Below are 8,122 nucleotides of genomic sequence, written 5' to 3' on the forward strand. Positions count from 1 at the left end.
CTGAAAAGTCAATGCAGTTTCACAAAAAATCTTAAAACTCAAAAAGTTTAAAAGTTCCAAATTATAAAAGGTGTAGGAGGAGTTAATGACGTATGGAAGACAAAAAAGGATAACACTAGTGAGGTGCCTGCTGCATCCTCATTAATAAGTTCGAGGCCATGAGAAATTAGTAAAAAGCTATAGCTTTGAGGCAAAAAAGCAAGCAGGGTATTTATAATTGAACACAACAGACTGATGTGACAAATCTCAATCAGTATGGACGCCTGGGTTCCATGTGCTGATTGCCTGAGTGCTTCACATAAAAGGTGCAGAGATGTTTCATTGGGGCTCGGCTAATTCAACAAGTTATACTTTAGAAATCAGTGCTTATTCAGAGCTGTGAACAGCAACACAGCAGACAGACAGGCAGAAAAGCATCACATACTGTTTAAAGAATGGCCTTGTTGAGAACACTGTCATAGAAATAAAACAGTCTGACAAGGCCAGTATTTTTCAGCAAAAATATACAAGGCATCAAAAAAAAAAAAATAATAGTTTCAACTGTTTGTGGAAAACTAAGTCAACAAATCGTTTTAATTCAGAAATCACAATATGGACATGAAAAACGACTCTTGCATATGTTTTTTACACTATAGTTCGAACACATTGGTTCTGTAAGATATGTTATAGTCTGTGTGGTTTTTATTACTTTATTAGTTATAGTTAAATGATTAAACGATAGTTAGAATATGAAATTATCCATGATTAACTGTGTGTGTGTGTGTGTGTGTGTGTGTGTGTGTGTGTGTGTGTGTGTGTGTGTGTGTGTGTGTGTGTGTGTGTGTGTGTGTGTGTGTGTGTGTGTGTGTGTGTGTGTGTTTGCAAAACATATCCATTGTCCACCATAGCTGGTTTAAACTAGTTTGGGCCAGTGTGGGGGTATGTGACCCACTGCATGGACATATGAGCCTTTTTCTCCCCCAAAGTTTTTGTGTTACCATATATGGTATTAATCCTGCACCCAGAGCGCTGTTGCACAGCCCTCTGGGTGTGGTCTATGTTTTCTATAATAAATACCTGGTTCTGAGGCATCACCATCAGAGCAATCCAACTTATATCGGACTTTTGTGTCTCTTTTTGTTGGGTTTTTCTCCGAGCTGCAGCTCGCACCTCTCTGCCTCTGGTCGCCTTTAAGTCAGATAGTGTTTTTCTCCCTGAGATGTGATTGAGCAACGGTCTTAACGTATTTAGACCCAACATTCACATTTTAGCAACGGTCTTAACGTATTTGGACCTAACATTCACTGGTGCCGCAACCCGGGACCTTACATCTTTTCGTCTGGATCGGTGCGGGCGCAACCGGACCATTAGTAAAACTGCCGGCACCCCCTCCTTTGCAGGGGTGGTCACAGCTTGTTCCAGCACCGACCCGGACGGGGAGTGACGGGTCCCACGAACCAGGGAGAACACTGACGAGGTGAGAAGCTGTTTCTTTTCACCATAGTACCCGTGACGTACAACGGGGAGTGAAGACCGTGGTGGGTGACGTAAAACTCACACGGCGTGGTAAAGGGACAGAGGGCAGACGGGAGTTGTTGTGTGTTGTTTCTTTGTGTGTTGTTTCTTTGTGGTGTTTCTTTGTTGTAACGGTGTCTGTAAATCCCGTGCTGAGAACATGGGTAACGCGCAGCGTAAAGCATTGATGGAAAATAATGATGTGAAATTCATGCAGAGAAAGTATCCCGGTAGTTGTTGCTATCTAGATGATTGGTACAAAAATTGTGGGTTTGCAGGGAAATTATCAGACGAAGCTGGAATAGAAAAAGTGTCCATCTGGTGTAAAGGAAAAAGAGTGAAGGCATTAAAAAAGTTACGTCCTAAGCAGGCTGAGTTAATAGCAGACCACTTAAGAGTAGTGTGTATCTGGAAGGATGCTATGAGTATCAGGAAAACACAGATAGAGAAAGGTGAAGAGAGAAGGAAACAGAAAGTGTTAGCTGCAGCTAAAATACAGCCTTTTGATGAGACCGTGTGTGTACCGCGTAGAGTTGAGGAGACAAATCAGCAACAGAATGGGGCCGCAGGGGGTTTACAAGAGGGGGGAGCAGTTGCAGGACAAGAAACAAAGGGACCTGTGACTAGGGCAGCTAAACAAAAGTCAAAACAGATGAAAGAAAGTGTTAACAGTGAGGAGGATGAGCAATATCACATAGCGGGGATGGAGGAAAATCTATATCCAATTTTACCCATGATAGAGGTAGCTAACCCTCGTGCAGGAGAATTCCTAAACCCACAGGATCCATTACAGGGTGCACATCCCCCACAGCTGTTGTTGTTTCGGCCATGGACGGAGCAGGAAGCATTAGATGCCTGTAGGGGCGTATGCGATGTTGAGAAGGACCCGACTGCTTATGCTGAACAAGTATGTGGGTTGATTGAGACATGGCATTTAAATGGACTGGAGGTGGAAAAGGTTTTAAAACTAACACTTAGACACCGATATCCAGTAGTGGTGGGCGGTTTCACGGGGAGACAAGTTAACCGTCAGCCCCTAGCACATAACTCTAATGAGCTGCGACAGCAGGTTGAAGCACTGATGCAAAGAGTTAGGGCGACTTACACAAAACCTCCAAGCCACGAAGAAATAAGTGCGTGTCGTCAGAAATCAGACGAGACGCCAATGGAATATCGTGCCCGTTTAGAAACGGTTTTTAGGACTAATAGCGGGCTTCCTCATTCTCCGCTGGTGGATAATCCATACCAAATACAGCTAAAAATGTGGTTAATTAGTGGTTTGTTGCCAAACGTGTCAGATTTCATAAAAGCAAACTGTGTCACACACCGCACCCTCACTGTTCCAGAGCTAATGGAATGGGCCGAACATGCTTATGAAGTCACTGAGAAAAAGAAAGCAAAAACTGAATCAGCTAATGTTAATGTATTGGCTGAGGCCATGGCTGCAGCCCTGGTGAGCCAGCGCTCAGGGTTTAAAAGACAGGGAAAAAAGCCATATCGCACCAGAACGCCTGATGAGGAAAAACAAGCAAAAATAGATCGAGAAAAAAGACAATGTTTCATTTGTCATGAGGAGGGACATATGGCAAGAGACTGCCCAAGAAAAAAGCAAAAAACAGACCATACGTCGTTCGGGCAAACTCCTAGGCAGTGACGCCAGGACTGGCCGGAGGGACATGCAATCAGTGACTCCGGAACAGATAATGAAACCTCAGAGTGTGACATAGCCTTTTTAGGGCAAGATGAGGATGCTGATCAATATGACAATGATTTACCTGCAGAATATGAACATCCCCCACCTTTAAATCCAAATCATTTTGTTGATTTCTCCATTTATGCAGCTGTAACATTAACACATGAAAAATACCCAAAACGTACATTGTTGGTGGGACCAAAACAAACACCAGTCACTTTTCTGTGTGATACTGGAGCTGATGTTTCTGTCCTCCGTGATCAGGTGGAAGGCGTAGTCACTTCCAAAAAGGTTATTGGCATAGTGGGAGTGGGTGGAAAGCCTCAATATGCCTGTTGGTCTAAGGAGGTCATTGTGCAAGATGAAGATGGTTCATATTATACACACCCATTTATTTTGACAACTGACTGTCCCTTCAATCTAATGGGAAGGGATCTTCTCAGTAAGTTACAGATCAGTTTAGTGCCAACGGCTAATGGAATAGTGCCAAAGAAATTTTTATCAGAAACTAAAGAATCACTTATGGTGTTGCAAAGCCCAGTCATTCCTAATAAATTCTATACATTGGATCCAGTGTCAACAGGCCCTCGGTCAGTGGTTGGATCTATGGAGGAACTGCGGGCTAAAATAGCTAAAACATTTGTCGTTCCTACAGAAACACAGACACAGTGGCCACTACATGTTACAATGATGTATGTCAGACCTGAAGGACCCCTGCCAGGTCAACCAGACTGGCTAAGGAGACCAGACCTGTCTCCTGAGGGCAGAGCAGTTGCTAAAGCCTGGGAGGAAAAGTTTCTGCGATTGTCACCACAGAAAATAACATTGACAGACGTTTGTTGGTCTCCAGATGGATGGATTATAATCAGAGTGACGTTGCCTCCAGAGCTGACACCAATAAACCCCCCACGGTTTCCACATATTTGTTTACAAAAACCGGCACACAAACAGTGGAGAGATGCAAATGATCTGTTGGCTGCACTTCCTGTCAAGAGTGACCTTTGGAGGAAGGAGAGACACAATGTATTCACATACAGAGGCTCCTTTTGTGGCTTTGTGAAAAGACAAGTGCTGAACTGGTGTACTTTGGCGCCCCCTGCTGTGCATTTGGATGCATGACTTTCTGTGTTCACCCTGACTTCAAATGATTTCCCTACAGTGCCATCATGTCTGTGGGCTACATCAAAGACAGATGTTGGACTTATGACAACCGCAACATTTGTAACCATAGATCCAGCCACATCTCACAGGCCTCGAATTAGACAGTATCCACTCAAATCAGATGCAAAAGAAGGAATAAAGCCTGTTATTAATGATTTACTGACTGCAGGCGTGTTACAGGAACATGACTCAGCTCAATGCAACACCCCCATCTTCCCTGTGAAAAAGCCACAGGGGGGCTGGAGAATGGTGCATGATTTAAGAGCAGTAAATCAGGCTGTTAAATCACGAGCTCCAAATGTACCAGACCCACACACATTGTTAAATGAATTACAACCTCATCAAAAATGGTTCACTGTAATTGATTTAAGTAATGCATTTTTCTCCATTCCTCTTCATAGTACAGCTCAGGGATGGTTTGGATTCACATTTGAGAACAAAAAATACTCTTACACTCGCCTTCCACAAGGGTTCTGTGATAGCCCTACTATCTTTTCAGCGGAGATAAACAGGTGCATCAGCCACCACACATGGCCAGAGACCACACAGATAATTGTTTATGTTGATGACATTTTATTGGCCAGCCCCACCAAAGAGGAAAATGAAACAGAGGCAATCAGGCTGTTCACACATTTGGCAAAAACAGGAAATAAGGCCTCATTGGAAAAACTACAATTTACACAGGAAAAAGTAACATTCCTTGGTCATAACATTTCAGCTGAAGGGAAAGAACTTACTACTTCACGTAAGGAAGCAGTACAAATGGCACCAAAACCGCTTACCGTCAGACAAATGATGGCCTTTTTAGGCCTAGCGAATTATTGCAGGTCGTGGATCGTTGATTATGCTATCATAACTGCCCCATTACAGAACCTAATGTTAGATACACATCAAACTTTAAGCGCACCTTTGCAGTGGACACCTGACGCGGAAGAAGCATTTACAAAAGTGAAACAAATCATAACAGGAACAGGGGTGATGGCGCTGCCAGATTACAACAAGCCATTTACACAGTCTGTTGACTGTAAGAACGGTTACATGACATCAGTACTACTACAGCAATACGGTGAGAAGCAACGACCAATAGCCTATTACTCTAAACGATTAGATGATGTGGCTAGGGCACTTCCCCATTGCGTTCAGGCGATTTGCGCCGCAGCCATGGCTGTGCACGCGTCTGCTGAAGTAGTGTTGTTCCATCCTTTGACACTGTTAGTCAGCCATGCAGTTGACATCCTGTTAACACAAACAAAAATGTCGTTCTTATCTCCTGCCAGGTTTTTACACCTTACTAACACCTTGTTGACCCCAGCCAACCTCATTCTAAAGCGCTGTGCTGCTTTTAACCCAGCTACATTGATACCAACAGCTGACGATGGGACACCGCATGACTGTGGACAGTTAGTGTCGGTGACATGCAAGCCACGTCCAGATTTGACAGACATTCCATTGAAAGACGGAGATGTAGTGTTTGTAGATGGCTCCTCCTCCAAAGCACCTGATGGAACAAATCATACTGGTTATGCAGTAGTTACATGCGACACTGTGTTGAAATCAGGCAAATTGGCTGGAAATCAGTCTGCACAGGCAGCTGAAATCGTGGCCTTGACAGAAGCCTGTAGACTTTTCAAAGGCAAGAAAGTCACAATTTACACTGATAGCCAGTATGCTTTTTCCACAGTTCATGTGTTTGCTGCTCAGTGGGCTAGGAGAGGTATGAAGACATCTAGTGGAAAGCCTGTGCAACATGCCTCCCTGTTAAAAGACCTTCTTGCTTCAGTCCTCTTACCTACATCATTGGCGATATGTAAATGCAAAGCACATACTGGCGCCACTGATGCTGTCTCTCTGGGCAATGCAAAAGCTGATGTTGAAGCTAAAAAAGCTGCTTTTACTGAAGCACTTACTGTCCAGTTGTTGCCTGTTGATGTTGTACCACTTTGCTTGCCGGATGAAGTCCTGATTGATATGCATGTTAATGCTCCTGAAAGTGAGAAAACGAAATGGGTGACTGAAGGTGCTGTTAAAAAGGACTCTGGAGTATTTATGTTAAATGACAAGCCATGTTTGCCTAGATGTTTGTTTGACGTCGTTGCTAGAATGAGCCATGGGTTGGCCCATGTCTCAACAGGAGGGATGGTAGACATAGTCAAACAGTCATTTCATATACCACTAGGACTCCAAACCCATTTTAAAAACTTTTGTCGTCAGTGTATCATCTGTTGTCGTCATAATCCTCAGGGTAATGTTAGGCCCCCTCGGGGTAAAACGCCAGCTGGTACATATCCTTTTGAGGTCATTATGATGGATTTCATAACACTGCACACTATTCAGAGGTATACGTATTGTTTGGTTCTGGTGGACTCATTCTCAAAATGGGTCACCATAGTGCCCGCTAAAACAAATGATGCAATGACAGTGGCAAAGGCCCTTTTGACACGAATAATACCTCAACATGGCATCCCACGACAGATTTGGAGCGACAATGGACCCCATTTTGTTAACAGAGTAATACTCCTGCTGACAGAGGCCATGGGCATTGAATTAAAACATCACTGCTCCTACCACCCGGCTAGTGCTGGATTGGTAGAACGCAACAATGGTACCATTAAAAACAGATTAAAAAAAGCTGTAGAACAAACAAACAGGCCCTGGCCAGAGTGTGTTAACCTGGTAGAAATGTACATGCGCATAACACCAAACACACAGGGTTTGACCCCCTTTGAGGTTGTCACAGGACGACCGTTTCACCTACCCCTCACCAGTTCTAAGTGGGTGCAGGATCAGGAGGGAGAGTTGGATCCAATAACAAAATGGATGGTTAAATTATTCACAGATGCTGAAATTGTTGAAGCTAATACACTGCCTAGTCTCTCTTTACCTGTTTCAGATCCCCTTCGTCCTGGTGATTGGGTCCTCATCAAGGTGATTAAGAGAAAACACTGGTGTACTCCACGGTGGGACGGTGGGGAATTTTTCCCGTACTAGCTGTCGGGTTTTCGCCCCACCTCACGGTGGTCATCCCTGTTGTTTTGGTCCTATGATGGCACCGGGTAAACCTGTGAAGACGCCCGTCTGCTTGATGTTTTCCAAACCCACAACAGGGCGGATATGTAAGATATGTTATAGTCTGTGTGGTTTTTATTACTTTATTAGTTATAGTTAAATGATTAAACGATAGTTAGAATATGAAATTATCCATGATTAACTGTGTGTGTGTGTGTGTGTGTGTGTGTGTGTGTGTGTGTGTGTGTGTGTGTGTGTGTGTGTGTGTGTGTGTGTGTGTGTGTGTGTGTGTGTGTGTGTGTGTTTGCAAAACATATCCATTGTCCACCATAGCTGGTTTAAACTAGTTTGGGCCAGTGTGGGGGTATGTGACCCACTGCATGGACATATGAGCCTTTTTCTCCCCCAAAGTTTTTGTGTTACCATATATGGTATTAATCCTGCACCCAGAGCGCTGTTGCACAGCCCTCTGGGTGTGGTCTATGTTTTCTATAATAAATACCTGGTTCTGAGGCATCACCATCAGAGCAATCCAACTTATATCGGACTTTTGTGTCTCTTTTTGTTGGGTTTTTCTCCGAGCTGCAGCTCGCACCTCTCTGCCTCTGGTCGCCTTTAAGTCAGATAGTGTTTTTCTCCCTGAGATGTGATTGAGCAACGGTCTTAACGTATTTAGACCCAACATTCACATTTTAGCAACGGTCTTAACGTATTTGGACCTAACAGGTTCGCTCATTGGTTCTCCTGTTATTCACAAACCAATGAAAA

Source organism: Gouania willdenowi, chromosome 18, assembly GCF_900634775.1.
Source record: "Gouania willdenowi chromosome 18, fGouWil2.1, whole genome shotgun sequence".
Taxonomy (NCBI): Eukaryota; Metazoa; Chordata; class Actinopteri; order Blenniiformes; family Gobiesocidae; genus Gouania; species Gouania willdenowi.